General features: G+C 32.6%; 1 protein-coding gene across 4 annotated transcripts in view; it reads right to left on the reverse strand.

The window, feature by feature from the left end:
* The window catches only part of ADK (adenosine kinase), a 410,069-nt gene that overhangs the window by 237,165 nt on the left and 146,621 nt on the right, over positions 1 to 26,283 (reverse strand). The window lies entirely within an intron of this gene.

Here is a 26,283-nt window from a genome sequence, read left to right on the forward strand (position 1 = left end):
TTTAACAACTATAAATACTTTATGGACTCCCTGGAGTCAACTGGTACCAAAAGTTACCAATTAATAAACACCCAAAAAAAAAGCCTGTTATTCATAGAAACTACTACTTGGTAGACAAAAAATAGACTATTTCCATTCCAGAATAATTCTCTGACCATTCCTAAGAAATAATTGGTACACAATGGAAATTCCCTGATAGCTAAAACATGTATCTTATCAAAAGATGTAATTAGTCTCCAGGAATTATATGCAATGACAGAGAATAGTCATTTAAATTAAGTTTGTAAAGTAAACTCTTTAGATAAAGAAGAAAAATATTTTATCTACAAACTTTTCATTTGGAAAATAGTAGTGCAAGTCAGATTTATTGCATCTTTGAAAAATTTGGAGGTAACACAAAAGACATTAAGGATGTACGAATTCTCTCTTATAAAAAGTAATCTTTTATACATTGATTATAAAAGGATATTCCAGCATTACAGCTAAACCTTCCAGTTTTTCCTGAACATAAATCAAAATACATACACGATCTTTCAAAATGATGTTAGAAACCTGAAGTAAAACTTTTCAGAAAGTTGAGGAAAACTATCTCTTTTTGGTGGTGAGGGATGGGATGGGAGGTTGGAAGCAAACTTCCAACATGTAAACATGGCTGATTTTAATTTAAATTTTCCTTTCCAAATCCAAAATTTACAATTGCTAATACATGTATTTCATTGTGAATTTGCTTTTCATCACAATGTGTTGCTTGAAAAGGAAACACCACGAATAAAAACATACCAGACAATCAGTAAAGGCACCCCCAAACTAACATTAACACATCTCCATGATAACAACTGCAAGGTTATTTTGAAGTTACCTCAAAATTATTCTACATAATCTTCAAATATATTAATCAAAGATTCTTAATAATAAATAATTTTTAAATATCCTCTACCCTAAAGACACATATCCTAAGCTCATGTCTAACCATAACCTATTTGACCAAATATATATCAGAATAAATTATAGAAAACAGTCAAAAATGGTTCAAAAGATGTTGCTCACTCAAATGTTAGAGTGCTACCCCAAAACATTATGATTAACAAGAAAACAAGTTGGTCAAGGCTATGAATACTCAAGCTAGTTTTGGTTTCTGAAGATATGTTGACTGCTATCTAACACTCTATACCATACTCTAACTCTTGATCAGGGATGTTCATTCATTTTTAGAAATCTTGTGATTAAAAACTGAGTTCAATTAAGACAACTGAGTGTCATGTTGACACAAATTGCTTTAGTTTTTTTGTTTACTGATTTAATAGCTTTATATAGGTTTAAATGATACAAAGTTATTTGTACAAATATTAGGTACAAAACTGTATATGTTTTGACTTATTGTATATACACAGGTCTCATTCATCTTTTGACAGATTTGTCCCTAAGTATTTTACATTGTTAATGTCACAGTACACCTTGTGTTTACTAAATTTCAAATTTGTTTTTGCTAATAAGGAAAAAATACACATGATTTTTAAAATATTGATCTTAAATTCTGTAAATTTACCAAACTCCACCATCAGTTCGAGTATCCTTTTGTAGATTCTACAAGATAATGTACATAGATGATTATATTATTGACAAATGATGACAGATTTACTTCAGCTTTTGTAATCTAGATGCTTTTCCTTTTATTGACTAATGGCTCTGGCTAGAACCTCCAGTACAATGTTGAACAGAAGTGGTGAAAGTGGATATCCTTGCCTCCTAATTTTAGTGGGGAAGCATTTAGTCTTTCAGCAATAAATACTGTATTACCACTGGTTCCTTACAGAAGGATGTTGGATTTTGGTCAACTGATTTTCTGCATCTACAGACATGATCATATGGCTTTTCTTTGATCATTTTTTCAGGTGGGAGTAAATCCTGTACTTGCTACTCCATCTTGTTAGAAAGAGGGAGCCCCAAATTCCTTTAGTTATGAATAATGAAAAATATACTTTGATTTAGTGAATGTACTAAAGTACACAAATACAGGTCAATATTTGTTAAAGACCTGCTTCTAACTCTTCATCTTTAATGAATTAATAAGCCTGTAGATAAAATGACTAAACTCAGTATAGTTACCAATATCTCATAGCAAAATACAGTATTATATTCCAATATACTGTATGATGAGCAGCAATGTTTCAGACAGAAAACTGAAGTAGACCAGTGAATTCTGGCAGAACTAGACAGTGTAAATATGAAGCCCACTTAAATCAACAGCATTTATCATAGTTACGTTAGAAGCATCTGATGTGTGATATTAAGAGATGAATGATGTATGTAGCCTTACATAAATGTTCACATAAAAATGAATTAAGAAATAAATATTAAGTTAAAAAAACTTCAAAAGGTCAACTAGATTAGCCTAGCTGGCTCTAACCAATTACAGTTAATGCTCATTATTCAAGGTACTTATGTTGTACAAAGTTGTCACAACACTGAATTCATGAATACTGAACCACTGCTCCAATCAGTATCAACACATAACTTTGTTTTACGTGTGTTTCTGTTTAGAGATACAGACAGACTTAAATTTATACTCATATAAATATAATGTATCTATATATAACCATAATTGCATATAAAAATATCTATGTGTATATATATACTTATTTATATTTGGTTCATTAACACTGATTTTTGTGGTGTACAGCACTAAAACTCATGCCTGAACAAACTATACCTAATAATATTCTCTCCATAAGGCACATCACAGATCTCAAGAACAGCAGAGAGCACTTCAGCACTACCTTGAGGGGCCATTTTAAGCAACAAAATCATCAACAAATGCAAAAAACATGGCACTAAACACACCATGAAAAGGACACTTGTTTACAGTATATACAAGCACTGAAACAAGAAGATAAGTGTCACCTTGTTTGACCTCACATGGTATTGTGCACATTAAGTGACTCAAATTTAATGTCACTCTGCCCATGTCCATGAATGACTAAGAAAGTGCCCCCAGTACTAATTCTGGATTTACAAATAAATTTTTACTGAATAGGTCAAGTCACAAATACGAATCTACAATAATAAGGATCGACTGTATACACCATGGGATCCACAACAGCCTTTATCAACATTTTAAATCTGTGTTTTCTAACCATTTTTCAAATCTTGGATTCTTGAGAATGGGAGATAAGTAATGTATTCTCCTTTAAAAATTACATGTTAAAAATGATCATTTTAGTGGATTTATGGACCTCCCATAGGCCCATAAACAGACCCCCATTATAACTGATAATCCATGAACTAGTTCTTAAAATGCCAGCTTTAGAGGTTCTATGTAAAGAATTTTTAAAGCACCCCTTGATAACCATTTTAGGTTCCAACTATTGTTTAACTCTTCATACTCACAAAATAGTCACTGCTGTATCACGACCAGCTTACATTTTCTGAATGCACAGTGCAAACAATGACTGAGGTTTACCAACTAAATAGAACATACAGTGTCAAACAGTATAAAATACATTTGCAGTTTTCATGCTTTCCAAAGCAAATTTTTCTTGCAGAATTATTATTTTAAAAAATCTACAGAACATAAGCAGAAAAATAATACATGTATTAATTTAGAGAGCTCTTCTAGTTCTCAAAATGCTCTAATTTTGGTGCTATGAACACATAAAGTGTGAAGTTACACACCACATTAATATTTACATCAGCTTTATAACTTGACTTGGTTCTCTCCATATGAAATATCTAAAATTGCTGATTATAAAATATTACCCTTACAGCCTCAAAAAGAAAGTTTGACTGCCAAAAACACATTTATATCTGATTTACAACTGACATATTAACCTGGTAAATATTTGTGAAGTACTAACAAGAAAGCAAGTAGTATTTTTTAAAAAGAGAAAAGTGAACAACAGAGAAACAACAACAATTATTTCAGCATTAACCAATGACTGCTAGTTAATCGACAAGGGAAATTATACCCTTTTTATAACTGCTTATTAGGGTATGAAGAAATATATGAAAATATTCTATATTAAAAATTTCAAAATTACTGGATATTTTAGTACTAAAATTAAAAATAATTTACTGTATTTTAAGTAGAGGGACCAGGCATACTTATATTTCTTAAAAATGAGATTATGATAACCGAGAACTTTAAAGGGCAAAATGTGACACTTCTTTGATACCCATTAAATCTAGATATCACCTGGATCTGATCATTTAAAAGATACGTCTGGGTTAAAACAAAAAGACAAACAATCAAAGAAAAAATACTGTTAAATAAGATGAATATACATTTCCTCACAGAAAATATCCAGATGACCAAACAGGCACATAAAAAGATGTTCAATATCAGTAGTCATTAGGGAAATCAAAAGCACGATGAAATACCACTTTATACCCACAAGGCTGGCCATAAAAAAAAAAGAAAAAAGAAAGGGTGAGAAGATAAGTGCTGTCAAGGATGTGCACAATCAGAAACACTCATACACTGTTGGTGAAAATACATACCGTGCTGCCACTGTGGAAAACAGTTTGCTGGTTCCTTCAAAAGTTAAAGGTAGATTTACCATATGATTCGGTAATTAAATTGCTAGGTATATACTCAAACAAATCAAAAACAGGCTTTCAAATGGTAGGAACAACCCAAATGTCCATCACCTGATGAACAGATAACAGGACATGTTTATACTATACAACTGAGTACTATTCAACTACTAAAAGGAATGAAGTGCTAATACATGTGACAACCTAGATGAACCTCAAAAATATTATTATAAGTGAAAGAAGCAAGACAGAGAAGGTCACATGAAGTAATGATTTCATTTAGATGAAACCTTCAGAACTGGTAAGTCCATAGAGACAGACAACCTACCAGTGGTTGTCAGGGGCTGGCAGGAGGGGAGGATGGGGAATGACTGACTGCTTAATGGGGTTGACGTTTGGAGTGATGAAAACACGTCTTGAAACTGGACAGGGGGTATGGTTGCACAACACTGTGAATGCTGTAAATTCTACTGAATTATACACTTTATTTATTTATTTTTATTTTTTTAAATTGAAGTACCATCAGTTAAAATGTGTCAGCTTCCGGTGTACAGCAAAATCTCCTGGTCATGCATATACATACATATTTTTGTTTTCATATTCTTTCATTAAAGCTTATTGAATTGTACACTTTAAATGATTAATTTTATGTTACAAGAATTTTGCCTCAGTAAAAAAAAAAAACATAGAAAAAGAAACGTAAGACTCTTTATCCTAACTGCTAATGTCAGCCACTGAAGCATCCTAAAGGAGGGATAAGACAAAATTTGTCTTTTAGTAGAGTTTTCAGCAGCTCTGTGGAAGACAGATTGGTGGAGGGCCAGACTGGCTGTAAGGAGAACAGAGAAAAATTATTCTTTAATCTGGAAGAGAAGTGAACAAACTAGATAAGAGATGAAGGAGTGTCAGAGAAAGACAGTGGGAAATAGTGCTGCTTGGGGTAGACACTTAGTAAGACTGCCCAGCAGATAAAGGAGAGAACATCCAAGAGAAGGCCTGTGACAATCCAGCTTTGTGCTAGACGACCTCAGAAAGAGCTGGAATTTATTTGCTAAGAGGCTGTGAGAACTCAAGAGAAAATGTGGGGCAAAGATTAAAAGGAGAAGGAAAGAAGCACTGTAGGAACTAAAAAAGGATAGATAGATCCAGTTATGGAAAAGGAGGTAGAGGAACCAGAAAAGGAAGAAAACCTGAAGAGAGAGGTATCACAGAAGCTAAGTCAGAGAGAAAAAAAGTTTCAACCTGGTAGTAGGGTCAACACTGATAAATGCCACAGATTTGCCATCTCATAAATGAGATGAGAACTGAAAAGCGTTCAGTGGATTTCACAGCTTAATCATGAGTGGCTTCTACTCTCTAGGTTTCAGAGAAGTGGTGAGAGCAACTGAGTAAGACCTAAAGAGATATACAGACTACATTTTCAAGAAATTCAACTGAAAAGGAAGAGGACAGATAAAGGAGATGTTGGAGAGAGGGTTTTTTTTTTTTTAATTTATTTATTTTGTATTGGGATGGGAGAGAATTTAAGCACATATGTAACAAAGATGGTGAAGGGGATAAGATTTGAAGGCAGATTCAAGAATGAGATGAAAAGCACAAATGAGGGGTGTTGGACATAAAAGAAAATGAGGGGAATACCTATATCTCAAGTATAAGATAGAAATAATAAAGTATAGGTGTGGATACAATTAAGTGTGACTATGTACAAGAGACCAAAAACACTTCTTGAGAGCTAAAATGACTGCTTAGTTGAGAGGCTGTCTCTTGACAGATGAAGAGGAGGCTGGGGAGTATGTGCGTGTATGTGTGTGGTGGGCTGTACAATATAGGGGTGGGGGAGCAGGAGGTACAAACTACTGTGTGTAAGACAGGCCACAAGGATGTAGTGTACAACGTGGGAAACATAGCCAATATTTTGTAGTAACAGTAAATGGAGTGTAACCTTTAAAAATAGCATAAAAAATTTTAAAGTAAATTAACAAGGTTCAGGGCCCAACTTAATCCAGAAAGCTAAGTTACTCTGTCTATGTACAAACAGCATGATTTTATGCAAGTTTTTACCCATTACTTATTTTGCTATTATCCTGGTTTCTTCTGGCATGATACATAATTTCAAATAACTATGATTCAGAATATCGTTAAGCAACTAGACAATATTTACAAATTATGTATGTTGTTAAGATACTCTTCATAATTAACCATGTTAGACAGTTCCAGTTGTATTTTAGAAAAATGTGGCTATATTTATGAATGGATCTGTACAGATGCAGTAAAGTATCTGCTAATGACAGCTTATTTAAAACAAAAACCTTTATCATCCTCTTGTAGCCAAACACAGGATAAAGAATCTCTCACTCTGAGGAAGAAAGTTTTAGTCTGTTTCTTATCTTCTACTATGAAATATATATAATTCAAATTTACATATATATATATAAGTGAAAGCGTTTATAATATAAAATCATAAAGATGTAATAATGCATATGCTTTCTGTAGATTATTTTCTAGATTTTCAAAACAGAATGAGCTATATTCTTCTCATCATACACTTAATGAATGAGTAATAAATGGCTTCCAAATTGGAAAGGAAGAAGTAAAACTCTATTTGTAGATGACAGTTAGTACATAGAAAATCCTAAAGAATCCATTGAAAAATATTAGAACTGATAAATGAGTTCAGAAATGCTACAGGATACAAGATCAATATTTAAATAATCAATTGTATCGCTATATACTTGCAATGAACAACTCAAAAATGAAATTAAGAAAACAATTCAATTTACAGTAACAACAAAAACAAAAAATATTTGGAAATATTTTTCTTTAACATGCAAAACTTACACTCTGAAAACTATAAAACATTGTTGAAAGAATTTAAAGATATAAATGGAAAAGTATCCCATGTTATGAAGTGGAAGACTTTATATTGCCACTATGCCCAGTAATACCTATATGGATCCTGATCAGAGTCTAAGCTGTATAGAAATGGACAAGCTGATTTCCAAAACTCATGTGGAACAGGCATGGGGAGGACCAGGGGGTGACAGCTTAAAGAGTATACGGTTACTTTCTGAGGTGATGAAAATGTACTCAAATTCACACTGGTGGTGGCTACACGTATCTATTAATATACTAAAAACCATGGAATTGCACTCTTTAAATGGATGAATTGTATGGTATGTGAATTATATCTCAATAAAGCTATTTTTCTAAAGTAGGATGAGAACAGAGTTTTAAAAAGTGAAAACAGTATAAAGATATCAAGGAGTAATGATGTTTGTGCTGTTGTGTGTTTTACTATTCTCTAAGCATTTAAAAATCTCACAATTCACATATAGCAACAATTAACCACAACAGCACAATCTGAGCATGCTGGTCTTGCATTGCATATTTCTGCACCAAGGCAGTTCAGAAATAAACAATTGTCAAACAATTTTCAATGCAATGACAGCCAAATAAATAAAACTCCAAGAATAGTTACTTGTATTGTGTAAGCAACTATATGACAATGGGGAACTATTTATATGAGAACCAACACATGGCGGATTTTGCAGTAAAGCCCAAACATACAGAAAACTGTGAAGAAGACATAAATAGGTAGCAAAATAAAACAAGTGAACAAACAAAACCGGAGACAGCAAGAAGCAAGGGTAATTATTGCAGAAGTTCTTTCAATGTATATAATATACTATGACAAGTATAAGAAATTTTGGCAAAAGCACAGTAAAAGTTAAAATTTAAATGTGAATGAAACAAAAAATCGAAACATCATTCTGAATATACTTGTGTTAATATACTATCAAAGAGAAGGAAAATAACTGTGAGTAGAAAACTGTGATTTTGGATGTCACAAAGGCCACAGCACAAGAAAATGAGGACAAATGTTCATTAATCAGGCCAGTCATAAAATTTCTCTCACTCTAAACTTCTGACATAAAGGATAATGGTATATGTCTAATGAACAGTTAATCATTAAGAAATACTTCTTATGGAAGGAGGTTGTAATATTTTTTTTAGTATCTGAAAGACAATGTCCAATGTTCTACGTATCATACTATTCCTGGTATAATTATATTTTGCAAACAGACAATTAAATAGTGATTAAATAAACTGTTCCCATACAAATTTGTCAGCCATTTTAACTTTTTAAAATTATGTACATGTTTAAAATTGGTAGTACACAGAATGTTGTAAAAACAATTAAAACAGTTAGAAGGCACCCTGAATTTAAAAATATCCCACAAATAGCAATTCCTCAGTTTTCCTCTACTGGTTGCCAGTTTTATATATATTCTTACTGAATTTCCATTTCTATTTGTGTTTTTCTTCCTGACTCTATTCTGATGCCCTGATCTGTTAATCTATGTACAAGGATAATATATATATATATATACTGAAACATATTATATATCCTATAACAGTCCAGACTGCCATTCACTTTATCAAAGCAAATGGTACATATGCCCCTATTTCATGAAAGATTTATCTGCTTACAGTTTTGAATAGTAATGTTCAGAGTTCTCAAACTAGGAACCAGAATGCAACTTCTGAACCTGGTTTAGAAAATATTTAAAGAATGAAAAGTCACTAGGCACAGAAATGAAAACTGTCATACTTCTCAAACTGACAAAAAATGTGTGGGAAAATAGGGAAACAACCAAATTTTTCTCATATAATATAAACAATGCAAAATGCAGATACATGATAAAACATTGAAAGCATTTCCTTAGATTTTTAACCAGTATTCTATACCTTTTGCTTTCCCTCACATCAAAAACCACTATTTTCTTTTCTGGTCAGTAGAGTGGAATCCTACATTTACCCTACATAAATATAACTCAATATATATATTTTAAATCAAACTAAAGACAATTTATAGTAATAGAATATGTTAATAGCAGCACAAATAGTTTAAATTCCCTCATATGTAGGAGAAAAACAGCCCTTGAAAATGAAAGGGAATTTCATCAACTGGTTTAAAAATAACAGTGAAATAAAGAGCAGGTCGACAAGACTACTGTTGGCCTCTGGATTCTTTCAATACAGAAATATTATAAAGAGAAGAGTAAGACAGCATTGATATAGTAAAGGAGCCTTCACCTTAATAAATCATTTTTTCAGGAAAAGGGGAAGTCTGCAAAATCTGTGAAAGTGATTTATCATCAGGTGAATAAAATGAACAGCAATTGATCTTGTGCCCAGGGAGTGATCCTTCTTCTACCAGTTACAAATACATCTCTGTTAAGTATCACTAGAATAGGCTGGGTGGTCTCATATTTTGAATAATTTATTCATACACTTAAGATTTAGGATGTATTCTGAAATTTTATACCGAATGCCACTGTTTCAGGAGGTTGATTAACTTGCCCACTATTTGGTCACTTTGTACATCTGTGAAATGAATCCAACTTGGTATAGGAGCATATCCGAATAGCACCAAACACAGATTTCAGGGGACAGAGTATCAGAGCTAAGACTTCCACAAGAAAGTGACACTTAAGCTGACGCACGAAATGGGTACAAATTGGTCAAATGAAGGAAAAGAATGTTACATGCAGAGAAGACTGTACGTTTATGCCAATGAGATGGGTGACCACAAAAGTTTCAATTTCTAGCCTAGAATTCTGAAGAAATCACGAGTAGGTCATTTTAAAAATAAAACCATTTTATTCATATTTATAATCCTGAATTTCTGTGAACAGGTTAAAAATGTAATAGACAAAGGAAAAACAATTCACAAAATTTATTTTCATAAAGTTGGTTTCATAGTCTTTTGAGCCCTTTTAATTTTTTTAATGTATCATGGGATTAGTCTGTCATGAAGAGAATTAGCTCAGACATAAGATGTGAAGAATGTGAATAAACAGGACTTACTGAATGACCAAATACTAATTTTAGATTCACAAAAAGTTGCAAAAACAGTACAGAAGGCTCCCATATTACCTTCTCCCAGCTTCCTCTAATGATACCATATTACAAAAACCATTGTCCATTTTCAAATCCAGGAACTGGACACTGGTCCAATACTAAACTACAGACCCCATTCCAATTTCACTAGTTTTTACCCACACTCTTGTTTAAGTATGTGTACAGTTTATGAAATCTTATCAGCTGTATGGATTTGTGCAACCATTACCACAATCAAGATATCACCACCAAGAATGTCCCTCGTGCAACTCCTTTACAGTCACACTGTCCCTACTTCCCCTTCATCTCTAACCTGACAACCATTGTTGTTTTCCAAGACTATAAATTTTTTTTTAATTTCAAGAACATTATACAATTGGAATCATACAGAATGGAACCATTTGCAACTGGCTTTTTTTTTTTACTGAGTGCAATGTCCTTAATATCCATGCAGATTGTTTTCTGTATCAATACTTTTCAAAGCTGAGGAATATTCCATTTTCTATTATACACATGTATCACAGTTTGTTTACCCATTCACTTGTTGAAGGTTATTTGGATTGTTCCAGTTTGGGGCAATAAAGTGCTATGAATGAATATATGTATAGTAAGTTTTTACATGAACATAAGTTTTCACTTCTCTATGATAAATATTCAGAAATGTGATTGCTGAGTCATGAAAATGTATGTTTAATTTTATAAGAAATGCCAAGCTGTTTCCCGAGTGGCTCTGTCATTTTACATTCCCACAGCAATATATGAGAGATCCAGTCATTGTGAATTCTCATCAACACTGGTTACTGTCAGCATTTTTTAACTTTAGCTATTTAAATGTATATGCAATGTTTCTCATGTCTTTAATTTGCACTTTTCTGATGGCTGAAGATACTGAAAATGTTTTATATGCTTATTTGCCATTTTAAATATCCTATTTTATCATTTAACAGTTTATGATCTGAGGAGGGATTATACAATAACATCTCCAAGTGTGCAGTTAGTAAGCTTTTACCTAAGGAAATAGTATGATAAGGAAAAATGTACAAAAAGTTAATGAAGCTTTATGAATAAAAAATGGAGACGTACAAGTATAGAAAACACAATATAATTTATTTAGAAAATATCATTATACGGATGATTTGATTAAAGCTATTAATTACCATAATCCAGGAAAGGTACTTAAAAGTCATAAGGCATGCATCAGATGTTGTCATTGGCCATCTCCCATATCCTTTGGACCTACCAATTTCCCCTTGCTCCAGACTACTTTCAAAAGCTAGAAGCTTCCTCTCTATGCCCTGAACTGGTGAGAGCTGCTTTGCCCACCTGGACCCTAGGCAGGTGCACAGTCTCCCAAATTGCACTCCACAACCAATAACATGAAACATACCTGCACTTCCAGTAAGTTAATTCTGAAACTGATTTTGACACCGACTTTTCTCAAAATTTCCCCACAGGATAAAGTTCCAGCAGCCTATCATGGTAGCTGGCTTAATGACTTTTTATTAGCTGCTTAGTCTTTTCTGAATCACCTCCTGTCACCCTTGCCAGTATTACCTAAATCTATTTGTTCTAAAACCCTTGTCCTAGGTTCTGCTGCTGGGAAAACCTATATAAATTAAACTACCCATCACAACAAAATGAATCCCATTAAAAATAAAAACACTTAAAAGAAAAAGTAGTGACAATTAATAAGATGTGTAAGTTTTCCTTTTTCTACCTACTTACTTTTTCTGTTTATTACTATTAACTAATAGTATCAAATTTCAAATCTCTCTTCCACTGTAAATTAAGAGCACGTTGCATATTGAAAACAGTTTCCAACAAGCACATTAAATCAAAATTCAACAGTGAAAATTTATAGATGTTAATGACTACAAATGTAAGAAATTTTCAACCTGTAAAATGTAATAATTTCAACATCTAGATTCAATATAACAGGATTATAGAGCCCACAAAACAATAAACACATAAAGGGTTACTATAAGGCTGCAGTAATCAGGATGGCATGATACTGGAGAAAGAACAGACATATAGATCAATGGAATAGAATACATAGTACAGAAATACAACCATATAATTGATTTTTGAAAATAGTACAAGGGCAAATAAAATGATTTAAAAAGACTTCAGGTAAGTGTACAGGCTGGAACTACTGGATATCCATATGCCAAAGATTGGGATTTTAAAAAAGAATCTTGTTCCATATCTCATCCTGCATATACAAAAATTAACTCAAAATGGAACACTACCTAAATATAAAAAGTAAAACTATAAAACACCTAGAAGAAAATATAGAAGAATATCTTTCTGATCCTTGATTAGGCAGAGTTCTTAGGCATCACACACATACAAAATCTATAAAAAAAAACTGATAAATTGGTAAAAAAAAATTTCTGCTCATTGAAAGATAATGTTAAGAAAATGAAAAGATAAGAACAGACTGGGAGAAAATATCTGAAATTCATAAATGTGATAAAAGACATATTCAGAAATATAAATCACTCTTAAAACTCAGTAATAAAATAAACATGATTTTTTTAAAGGGTCAAAGATTTGAACACTTTTCTAAAGAAGATATACAGATAGCAAAAAAACATAAAAATATGCTCAACATCATCAGGGAAAGCATTAATTTAAAAAATGAGACCCTACTCTACCCCTGTTATAACAAATAAATAACAAAAGCTAACAATACCAACAGTTGACAAGAATGTGGAGCCACTAAGGCTCTAATACACTGCTGGTGGGAATGTAAAATGATACAGACACTTTGGCAACTTCTTATGATGTTAACTGTACACGTAGCATGTGAGACAGCAATCCCACTTCCAGCGAAATGTAAATGTTAATAAAGAAACTTAAATACAAATGTTTATACCAGCTGTATTTGTAATCACCCAAATTGGAAACAATCCAAATATTCCTCTACTGGGGATGAATATATAAGCTGCAGTACATCAGTATATGGAATACTACTCAGCCATAAAAGAAACAAACTACTTACTGATACACAACAAAAGGGATGAATCTCAAATACACTTATACCAACTAAAGGAAATAAGATTCAAAGCTATGCACTGTATGATTCCATTTATATGTGTCAGGAACTCAACAAAGCTGGATAGAACTGAGCTGCCAGGTTTTGGAATAGTCAATTAAGACAACAAGAGAAAAAAAAATGTAACAGTTAAGTCTTTCATCACTTACTGTGATACGATAAGAAAGAGGCTAAATTGGAGAAAGTGCCAGCTCTCCACTGTTCCATTTCCCCACCAAGGACCAGTATACCGGTCAAGGATCAGGTGAATCCACACAGATGTGGGAGTTACTTCATTGCCAAGGGAGCCCCCAAAAAAGGCTCCTGTGGTTTTATAACCCTGGTCCTGAGGAAGGTAGAAGGGGAAAAGCTAGGTGTAGAAAAGTACTAAGTCACAGTAGAGAAAGGTGTCTTCAAAGTTCTCTACCCAATAAGATGGTCCTGAAAGGGGCATCTGACTCAGGCCTCCATGAAAGCCCCAGATAAAGATGCCTCCAAATGAAGGTGCTTGGGCTCGGGATGGAGATACGTGTTAAGAGCATGGCTGGCCAGGAGGCTGCGTCCCTGACTGCAACTCACTTCAGAGACTGTAATTCATTCGCTTTGCACCAAGCCTGGTGTGGGGAAGGTAGCTTTCCCACGTAAATCCTACCAGCTAAAACCTTTGTAGAGCCCTATGATTGGGCCTGAAAAATCACACATAGGTTTTTGGCGAGGAGCTAGATTCCTTAATACAAAACACTGGAAAAGGCAAAACCGGAGAAACAGAAAACTATGAGATATCGGATTTTATTTTACCTTGTTTTAAAAGCTAACCAAAAAATGTCTGATACCAATTCACAGACAAGGGCAGAAGACCCAAGACTCCTGGATTAAAGACAAAAGACTTTATTTTACTCACGGTAAGGCACACAAACATAAGCATATTTGTACCAGTTCCATTTGCCCCGAGTCCTATGGGGGTGACACAATATGGTTCAGGTAGATTCTATGTATGCACTGGGTTTGCATTGGCAGGCCAGGAACATAAAGCTTGGGGAATCTACCAATTTTATAGCAAACAGTAACTAAGTCTGCTTTTTGTCTGGGGAGAGACAGTTACCTCATGTCTTAAGTCCACCAGCTGTATAAATAATACTAGAAATGTCCGAGGAAAGAGAGCAGTCAGAGCCTTACAGTCTTGGCACATCAAGCAAGGAAGTCTGTCTTTGCCAATAAAAACAGAGCAGTGATTGCTTGGAGATGAGGTGGGGGAAAGGCCAACTACGAAAGGGCACAGGGGAAGTTCTGGGGTGTTGGAACTAGTCTATATCTTACTCCTGAGTGGTTACATGACTGTGCATGTGTCAGAACTTATACAACTGTACATTTAAAAGGTCAATCTTACTGTATGTAAGTTAAACCTAAAATTTTTAACGGAAAAAATACTTGGTGGAGGGGGTAGCTAAATCTGAGAAGACAAAAAAAAAAAAAAAAGATGAGGAAAAGGTAACTAGGGCCTTGTGGTAACATTCCCACTAGCCCTTTCTGCATATGTCTTCTTTCCACTGCCAACTAAACAATGTTTCTAGAATTCATTTAAAGTTATTAATTACACTTTTAGAGATAGTTAAATCACTATTCAGACTTATTAAATGAGGACTCACAGTTTCTAAATCTCTGGGTTTTTACAACAAATTCTGAGAAAGAAAACAGCTTAAATTTGCAAAACATAATAAATTAAAAATTAATATACTTTACTGTTGCTTTTCAGCTTTCTAAATTAAGATATCCAAAACATAATAACATTTGGCAAGCTTCCCTTCACCCTCCCTACCAATATTAACTGACAAACAGAATAAATTTTCAAAATCATTAAATTGCCATTGTTCATATTTCTCCTATTGACCAGTGATCTAAACACTCATTTTAGTTAAGAAGGTTTTTAATAGAATGTAACATCTGTTTTATGTTACTTGGGAGACAGCAAAATTCTTCCTCTCTGACGGGATTATTAATGCTCATGCCTTCTATGGAGTGATTCTCTTCATCCACATCCCCACACTAGCTCTCTAAAGTGCAACATACCCCCTGATGTAATACATTTTCCTGCTAACTGTACAATACTATAGATACCATAACTTTAATGTGACATGCTGATATTTCTTTTTTAAACCACAAATGCATTTCTTATTCTCAATCACAAATTTAAATTTCCTGTATATTCCCAGCCCACCAGGCATTTTTCTTTTAAAACAGCTGAATAAAAATAGATGATTTCAATTTTTTGACTTGTCATCTCATTTTTTATAGACTCTCTCCAACTCTTAGGATGGAAAAGTAAAACGATATTTCTTTTTATTCTTTTACTATTAAATCAACTTAAGCTTAAAAAACATTGTGAGCTACTTCTATTTCTGAAGAGTGATATAAGTCCACAACACATGTAATATTGAAAATAATATGCTTGCATTAAATTCAATAAAAATATCTTTAATAAAAGGTAAAATTCTTCCAATGTTCACCTCTGTAATTGCTTAAACATAAATGCTTTCGCTTCATTTTTTAAAGTCCTCAAATTTGACATATATTCCTCATTTTGTTTCTGAGGTTTACATCAAGATTTATCTGAGACTATCCTACATTTCATTGTTTAAAATGAAAACAAAATAATATGCTAAATGGAGTTCATATTGTATTGTTGTATTTCTATTACCTTCAGATCTTCTTGTGCAATATTTTGTTCTTTATGAATGAATTCTGACAAAATTGAGACAAACCACATCACCACTGATGATTCTCAATTAGTTCTTCAGTTCATTTCCCTTGCCTAATTCTAAGAAAACTACATATGGTTTAAACCACTGGTATTTTTAGCTTCCTGCCAATACACAAACCATCCTTTTTTTGTGTTGAAAACATTCCCATGAATAATTATAATAGTCTCCAAAGAGACCAGATGGTAATAAACTCTAGAGCAGATCTGGAAGGTAACCATAAATTTACCTTTTCATAGTCTCACCATCATAACATAGTTCTTTGTGCTATACCATTAAAAAAAATTCTGGTGATAAAAACAGTATGAGTACTTTGTTCTGAAATAAAAAGATACACAATCAGGTTAAGATCCTTCATAACTACGAACACCCCTCATTTTATATTACCATCAACAATTTTTAAGAGAGCATCAGCTTGACAGCATATGACATTGCTAATCACATTAAATTGGGATTTTTTACATTAGCAAAATTAGTAAAGTAAAACTCAAGAAATATGATCCAGGTAAAAGCAACAAATGATCTAAAAGTTAAAGAAACAGAAATACAGGCTAATGTTATATAGAATTACCACTGATTTTTTATTTTGTTTTTCTTCTGGGAAACAAAATTAATTCTGGCCTTGCTACTTCAATTGAAATAAAATGGCTTCTATAATCACTCTATATCACTTCTATATATATCTTTACATATATATAAATCACTTCTATAATCACTTATCTAAGAGCATCATATTTGTGAGAAATAAAAATCAAGAGTGGTTTTCAAAACTAGAAGCATGATTTAAAACTTTCAAAACACACTGTCGTACGTAAAATTAAAATGTAGACATTTCCCTGCATCTGTTAAAAAAAATTAGCCAAAGGATAGCTTATTTTTGTACTTTCTGATTTAAGCTACCATATTAATGTATAATATTATTTGCATTTTCAATATGCACTGTAATGTTTCAGGCATTAAATTATTCTTATAGCTTAAATATATAAAGTCACGTGGCAATGGGAGAATAGAGAGAAAACAAAGAAAAATAAAAATAAGGAGAGAAAAATAATGCTTAAATAAAAACAAGAAATATAAAAGAGGGGTGGAGGAAGAAATTACAGAAAACAATAAAAACAATGTCGGTCCAAAAGGTATTTTATCTTTTTGTTTGCTACTATAAATGAGGTTTACAGTTTGTTTATATAGTCTATTAATTTAAGTGCCTCAATATTTTAATTTTAAATCCAGTTAGTTTATTAATTCTTTGTTTAGAACAGTATTCACTTTATTCTGTTGGGGTTTTTCTACAATAAAATCAAAAAAGCTAGTTATTTCCCTATTTTATCTTTAAAATATGATGCAGGCTTTGGAGTTGAGATAGACAGATTCTATTAAGGAAGCATATATCTATTTTCTTTAATGGAGATTGTTTTAACGTCTCCAGAGAAGATCTAATTTCTCTTGTTTTACTGCTACCTGACTAAAACAATACATTTTATAATACTGAACCATCCTTGCATTCTCAGAATTAACCCTACTTTCCACCTTGATCACTGACTATTAATGTGGTACTAGATTCTCTTTCCAAATATTCTACTTGGGATTTTTTTTATAACAGTCATAAATAGTATTCATCTATCTCTAATTTTAATTTTATGCTTGGTTATTTCTTCTTCTTTCTGCTATTCCTGTTGGGTTGTGGTATCAATGTGAGACCAGCTTGAAAAAAAAGAATCGAGAAACTTTTCTGCTCCTATGCTAATGAATGGCTTAGAATTATCTTAGAATAATCTGCTCCTCCCAAATTTGGTATATTTACCAAGTGAAATCACCCAGGACTTTCACTCTCGTGGAAAGGAAGCTCTTAAATAATCTGCTCTGTTTCTTGTATGAGCATTAGTCCATGCACATTTTCTACCTCCTTTTAGAAAGAGTTTTGGTAATTTACTTCTCTCAGAAAATAGCTCACTCCATCCAAGTAAATCATTTCATCCAAAGAAATGTAAACATAAACTTTCAACTAGAGTTTTCACGTATCATATTGACAAAGAAGGTTCTGAGAATACTTTGAATTGTTAATGATATATTAAAACAAACACATTCATTTAATTCTGATGAAAATAAAAATTAGTAAAATGTTTCTGTGGACAGATTTGGCAATATCTTTAAAAATGTACCATGCCTATGCTCTTTGAGCCAGTAATTCTATTTCTAGAAATAAATTATAAGGAGTTAGCCAGATCTATTTTATAATGATATGGAACAATCTCCAAAATATACTATTGAGAAAAAAATTCAAGACATAAAACTGTGTATATGGTGTAACAGATGAATAAAATACACTTTAATAGATACACACATAGTTGTAAAAGAATAGATTTCTACAAGGATACAAGAAAACTGTTACAGTAATAACACCTAATGAAATGTACTGGGTGAGTAGAGTATGGGTACAGGAAGAAAAACTACTTTCACTATATACTCTTGTACATTTAAAATTTTGGACTTTGTGCATATTAGTTATCTATTGCTGCCAAACACAGTGACTTAAAATAAGAAACATAACCTTACATGGTTTTTATGGGTCAGGAACTTGGGAGGTCCTTAGTAGAGCAGTTGAGGCTCAGAGTATCTCATTAGGTTCCAATGAATAAATTGGCAAGGCCTCCACGACTGAAGATTTAATTGGAGCTGGCTCCTGCACATGGCCAGCATGTTGGTGCTGGCTGGTGGTGGAAAACTTTAGTTCCCTCCCATGTGGACATCTCCATAGGCTAACTGAGTATCCTCGTGACATGGCAGCAGACCTTCCCATTACGGCCATTCCATAAGAAAATAATGTGGAAGCAACAATGCTCTTAATGATGTAGCCTCAGAAAACGTAAATCATCACCACCAATTCTATGTTAGAAGCAAGTTACTAAGTCTGGCGCATATTCAAGAGCATGGAAATCAGGCTCTACCTTTTAAATGAAGGGATGTCAAATAATTTATGGAGATAATTTTAAATAATCAAAATATGTATATTACATTTTGGAAAATACAAATAGAATAACTTTACAAAATTAAAAGAAATGATGCATTTAATTCTGTGGAAGATAAACTTGCATCATTACTCAAAAGGATGAGAGGGAATATTGGGAGATTTAACTTTTATGAAATGCCAACGAACATTTCAATCCATATGTTGACATCTAAAATCCAACCCATACTACTGTGCTTCTCAGAAGTCCCAGTAGGTAGAGCAGCAGTTTAATAAATGTATAATCATAGGACCATCTTGAAAATGGCTCTGTCCAGCCTAATATATCAATGTGCACCACCTACTTAATATAAATATTTTGTGAAAATAAATCACATAAGCTTTAACGATGGTGATGATACTAAAATTTAACAGCATCTATCATAATAATGATTTTATGTGCCAGTACTTTACCTACTAGTACATACTGTTCTTATCTTTACTTTACATTTTACCCTCACAATCCCAAGTGGACAGTGTACAAAAGAGCAAACTGAGGCACAGAAAGGCCATGTAAATTTGCCCAATGTTATTTGCAACAAGGTGTTTATCATGTATTCTCAATATACAACTTCCAGAACTAAGTACCACATTCAAGACATATGCTGTAGAAGCTTCATTTTCCTTCATTTGAAATACTCTTCTTACATTATTTCCCTAAAATTCTATTTTGGTGGCTCTGTAAAACAACATGATACAAAGGAAATTTACATTAAAAAACAAAGCGAAATGTTTTCTCCCCCATGCAAATACAAAATTGCAGAACTATGTAAACACATACACTGACTCCCATAGAAATGGAAGAAAGGAGGTTATTGTCATTTTTTTCTTCATGTTTCAATTTTCTAACATGTGTTCTAAATTTAACAATCAAAACCATTAAAAAATTTTTTAAGGAATCCAACAAATAGGGGGATGTGAGGGTAAAGAATAAACCTGCCACAACTTCTTACAAGCCAGGTTTAATTATCTACAGAAGAGTCCAACGGCTGAGCTTGCTGTTCCACCTACTGTATAGCCACTCCAAAAGTATGAGCCCTGTCAAATCAGCCTTGTACATGTCCTAAGCCCTGTATATTCCTTGTAGTCATTGCTGCTATAATTGAGATTTATCCCTTAGGGGCCGAAAGGAGATGGTTAAGAATTGATAGTTGATAGCTCTTAAAAAACTGCAACACTGACTACACTATTAGTGAATATGATCTTTCACACTAACTATAATTTTCCTCGGGGTAGGATTAAATTTGTAAGTTTTGAGAAGGGAAAATGTCCCATGTTAAATAATTCAAAGTAGTGTGCTATATACTTAAAGGTTTAAATTTTTTTTTAACATTTAAAACAAAAGACACAATTATATAAATGCTTCACAGAGGTATAACTTTTCAGTTCCCCAATATTTTAATTTTATTTTATTGAAGTATAGTCAGTTAACAATGCTGTGTCAATTTCTGGTGTACAGCACAATACTTCAGTCATACATGAATATACATGTATTCATTTTCATATTCTTTTTCACCATAAATTCAACATGTTTCAAATATTACTTTCCTTTGTGAGTTTTATTAGTCTACCCAATGAACACTTCACTCAATTTTTAATATGAAAGAATGTGACAACTGTTACACAAAACATGAATCCCTAGTGGTCAATAAATATGAATAATTACTATTCTTAACATGGCTGAAAGCAATCTGATTCATTTCATGAAATGTTATTTTAATTGTTCTCATTTACATAAATGGTTTGCCATCTTCATATAGGACTATAGTTGGTATTGCTTTCACAAAATCAAATCTAAGTTTTGTATTTTGTGAGGTCTCAAATTTTTAAAATCTAAAAATTTTCATATACATGTTGTTAAAAGCACTTCTAAATACTCAAGTAGCAAATGGCAAAGCTCTTTAATTTAACTACACACCACCTGCAACCCACTTGTTATTCCTACCAGGAACAGCTTCTCAACGATCAGCTCAATTCTCTTTTAAATCAGCAGCAACATCTTACCTGTTCACTCATTAATTGTGAATTAAATGAAATTGTTGACACATGTTCCTTTTATAGCTGAGTCATGATTTTACCCTTTTAAGAATGTTACCCTATAAAAGTACTGTGATTATTCCCATTTTACAGAAGAGGAAACTGAAACTTGAAAAGGTTAGGTGACTTGCCCAAGTTTATACTTGCCAGCTTTGCTCATTTTCATAGCCCATTGCTATGCCCTTAATCACAATGCTGTGCTAAGCTAAAATTCAGATTTATTTTGTTTCTCACTTTGTTATCTCAAATACCTTACTATCAAAAGTACCAAAAAACAGAAATACTCTAGAAAAGCTTGTCTTTAAAAAAAATGGCAGTTGACAGTACCACTATATAATTTAATTGACACAGACATGCCCATTGTCCAACCAAACAAATGAGACTTATTCCCCCCACAGAAGAGCTCTGACTTATTTTTTTCAATTGAAATAAATAAGTACATTAATCCACAAGACATTGACTTTAAAAGTTCCCGAATTCCAATTATAAAATATAATGAAAAAGAATGGAATCAAGGAAAGAATTTTATCCCCAGGATGAAATAAAGTCCTGCCACTTACAGTTTTTACTTCAGTTCTTGTTGATTTGCCCTTAGGCTGGAGAGATACAATCTCAAATTGTACCCACGTTTAATGTCATATCATGGAAGACACAATGTACCACATTAAGGTTTATAAATGTAAAAGCTATGCTTTCTTTTATAAAGTGGATAATTATGATATGTACATGTAGATTTATACAACCTCAGTGCACACCGTAAATAGTGAGACAAAACTAAAAGCGTGTTTTACTAACAATGGTAAAAAGAATCCCTTAATATAAGTTATAAAATAAGGCTTAAAGGACAAAAAAAATGAAAAGAGAAAAAAAGAAGGAAAGAGAAAAGAGGAAGGGAGAGAAGGAAGAGATAAAATATAGATTTTGCTTTACATTAAAGAATTTGACTTAACTTAGGAAAAATGTCACAAACATATTAAAAAACACCATTTAGGAAAAGAAAACACTACTTTCTACACCTTATTTTAGCTATTAAATCCTCTCACAATCTAACTCAACAAGGAAAAAGACTACCAAAGAAGCAGGTATTAATTCTTATTTAAAATTTTCAATTACAAGGAGAAATTCACAATTTGAATAGTCAACATTATTTTGTAAGTTATTTAAAATTATTTATTTTTCTTAAAATTGGCACTAACAGGAACCTTCTTTTTAGTGACATAAAAGTTTGACAAGACTGTGTTGCATCACTATCTGCCACATCCTGCTCTGATATTCATAAATACAGTTGTGCTACTGACGGTTCTACAACTGCTCCAGGTGTAAGGCATTAGAAGAGAGAATTCTCTTTGATCACTCCAATGTCGTTTCTTCTCTTTAGATCTAAGCAATCTGGACTGTTCCCAGATTCCAGGAGATATGTCTAGTAAAATGCCTTTTAATCTCTAACTAGTTTTTCACAGGTGAAATAGGTCACAAAAAGAGATAATCAAATAATATTTATTGATACAGAGAAAACACATTGACTGACTTTTTTAAAAGGTCTACAAAAGAAAAGATGAGGCTCTTGATTTTCAATTTTAATATCAAAATACCAGTATGACAAAACTGGAAATGGTTCTTAAAATATCAACTTTGCAATTTGGGGTTGAATATGTTTCTTTTCATTCAAACATAATTCTTTAAACTTTATTTAAAATGCTTTTAGGTACTCACTATACACAGAGTTTAGGAAATCTTTAAAACATAATTCTGAAAACTGGTTCATCATATGATGCTTGCATTAGAAAAAACAAACAATTAAAATACTGCCCCCAACCCTCTTGTTGCAATCCTACATAAAAACATAAACAAGCTGGCACATGACAGTTCTCTCAAAATTTCATTAAAAACAAAACAAAAATGTGGTTAGGCTTTCACTAGAGGTTAAATACAAATATGGAGGCTTAGCTAACTGAAAGAGAGATGAGAAGTAGGAAGACTGAAAAGTCAATGATCAGAGAACCAGATCAGGAGTTAAAAGGTAGAAATAAGGATATCAGAATTCAGGAAGAGACCAAGCTAAACATTTAAAGCTTATGTGAAGAAAAGAATCAAATTCTTTTGCTGATGTATTTATATTTATGATTAAGAAAGAAAATCTGTAATTAGGTACACAATGTCATATCTATTTTCTAAAGAAAAATGAGGCAGAGAGGGCTATTTGATGGAGAGTATATACAAATTTAGTAGTTTTCAATAAATGATTTTTAGTACAGCAAAGAAAGAAGTACTGTTTTACCCTCAAAATTTTCTGCTTTAAATGAGAGAGAAAATAAACTTTACTTGGGAAGATGGCAGCTACTAAAATAGTAAGAAAATGATTACTCTTTATTAGTGACAGAGAATCATAAAAAGCCATATAGCCTCAACATTGGGGGGGATGACAGGGAGAAGAAACAATTGATTCCAATGATGATCTACTTATATTCCAGGTAACAAAGGCTGAGGAGGCACTTAAATTATTTGACCAGATGCCCAGAACATATCCTAAAATGACAAATTTTTAACAAATACAGGACATTAAAAAAATCAGGAGGTCAATTTGCAGGAAGCATAAAAACAGTGAACTTACATAACTTCAAACAACATAGGAGTACCACTTATAGCTGGGCATCAGGCTTCTGAAAAATTCAGTGAGTCAGAAAATAGCATAAATCACCAAGGAGCAGAAAGGTATCCAAACAGCAAGGAAAACTGCCACCCCTAAAAATCATGCAAGAAAGAGCTGGTTTGCTCAGAATTGTATTTAAAATGATAAGATACTTGATTCTCTCTGACAACCTCCAATTCTTCCCAAATTGAAGCAGACTATAAGAAGTGTAGAGAGTACGTGAAACACTACCCAAAATCTCTAACATATGGACAAGTCAAAACTGAAACCCTCTAAGGAAGAGAGAATAATGTCCAGTAAGGAGAGCAATCAGAAGCCTCCAGTTAGGACACTTGGGTTCTAATTCTGACCTGCTTAGGTATCCACCATGGTATTTCATCTTATTTAATCAGAATCTTTATCATTAAAATGGAGATCACATTTTCTTGTCAGGCTCATAGGCTGTTGTGAGGATCTTATGATTGAGAGAACATACAAGAGTATAAAATAAGGACTGCAAGGAGTGAATACAAATAGGTAAAGTACAGGAAAACAAACAGCTCCAGTGCAAGAATAGAAGACAATAGGCCACTGGCCTTAAAACAGAGTCAACAACTTTTTTAGAATGCCAATCCAAGAACAAAAATACCAGACCAAAAAATATATCTCTATATATATTTATGATGATATAATAAATAATTATGAAGCAAACTGATGGAGTAGGCAGCTCCAAACTCTTTTCACAGAAGCATTAAAAAAGAAAATCAAGAAGACTAATAATACATGTATTGTGGGAATCCCGTAAGATAAGAGAAAGAATTAGAAAAAATTATTTGAAGACATTATGGCCAGAAACTTCCCAAATTTGATGATATCTATGAACCTATTCATCCAAGAAGCTCAATGAAGTCCAAGGAGGATAAACTCAAGTAGACTCATAACAAGACTTGACTAAATTATTTAAAGACAAATAAAGAATCTTAAAAGCATAGACAGAGGAGCGATTTGTCAAGAATAAGAGATCCTCAGTAAGATTAAAAGTTGATTTCTCATCGGAAACCATGGAGGCCAGAAGGTAATGATTTGACATATTTAAAGTGATAAAAGAACTGTGAACCAAGAATTCTTTATCTGGTAAAACTAAACTTTGAAAATAAAGGCTAAGTTAAAACATTCCCAAGTAAACACAAAAGCTAAAAGAGTTTGTTAATAGTAGACCTGTCCTACAAGAAATGAAAGGATACTAGACAGTAATTTAAAAGCATAACAAGAATTAAAGAACAATGATGTAGGTAACTACATAGATAAATATAAAAGCCAATATTATTACACCTTTGATCTGCAACTCCTTTTACTCTTATAGAATTTAGAAGGCAAATGAATTAAACAATAATTATAAATCTATGTTAATGAGCACAATGTATAAAGATGTAATCAGTGACAGTAACAATATAAAGGGAGAGGATGGAGATGTAAAGAGGAAGAATGTTTATGTTATTGAAACTAAGTTGGCACTATTCAAACTAGGTTGTTGTAAGTTTAGAATATTCATTGTAATCCCCAAAGTAATCACCAACAAGATAACTAAAACATACACAGAAAAGGAAAGATGGGAATCAAAATGGCACACTACAAAAAATAAAAAATATAAACAAATGAGTACTCATCATGGAATGAATTGTGTCCTCCCAAGATTCATATATCAAAGGCTTAACCTCCAGGATTTCAGAACGCAACTGTATCTGGAGATAGGGCTTTTAAAGAGATAATTAAGTTAAAATGAGGTAGGCTCTGATCTAATCTGACACGTGTCCTTATAAGCACTGATAGGAACACACAGAGAGACAAGAAGGGTGTGCAGATGGACAACTATGTGAAGAAGTACATGAGGAGAGAGAACCCATAGAAAACAAAGCTGCTAACAACTTGATCTTAAACTTCTAAACCTCCAAAACTGTGAGAACGTTAATTTCTCTTGTTTAACCCACCCAATCCACGGTACTTATTATGGCTGAGAAAAGCAATACAGTACTTAATTGAAATTATATATTATTCTGCATTATTTACCTTTCATTACACAAGTGCCATCATTTAAATGAAACAAGGATAGTTAATAGTGGCAATTAGTAATAATTAAAAGTATGACTGACTAACCAGTATGTATGAGAAAATATAACCATTGTTTCTTTTTTAAATACAGCAACTTATTTTAACTTTTCTTAATTCTTTATTAGATATTTACATTTTAAGCCATTTTATATACTATTAACATACACAGATGTTAAGATTTTTAAAAAGAGTAGGTAGAGCTGGATTAAACAAATACTACCAAAATGCAGGAAAAAAACAGTGACATGTTCCTTTTTTTCCAATGAAATAACAG

This window comes from Vicugna pacos, chromosome 11 (assembly GCF_048564905.1).
Source record: "Vicugna pacos chromosome 11, VicPac4, whole genome shotgun sequence".
Lineage (NCBI taxonomy): Eukaryota > Metazoa > Chordata > Mammalia > Artiodactyla > Camelidae > Vicugna > Vicugna pacos.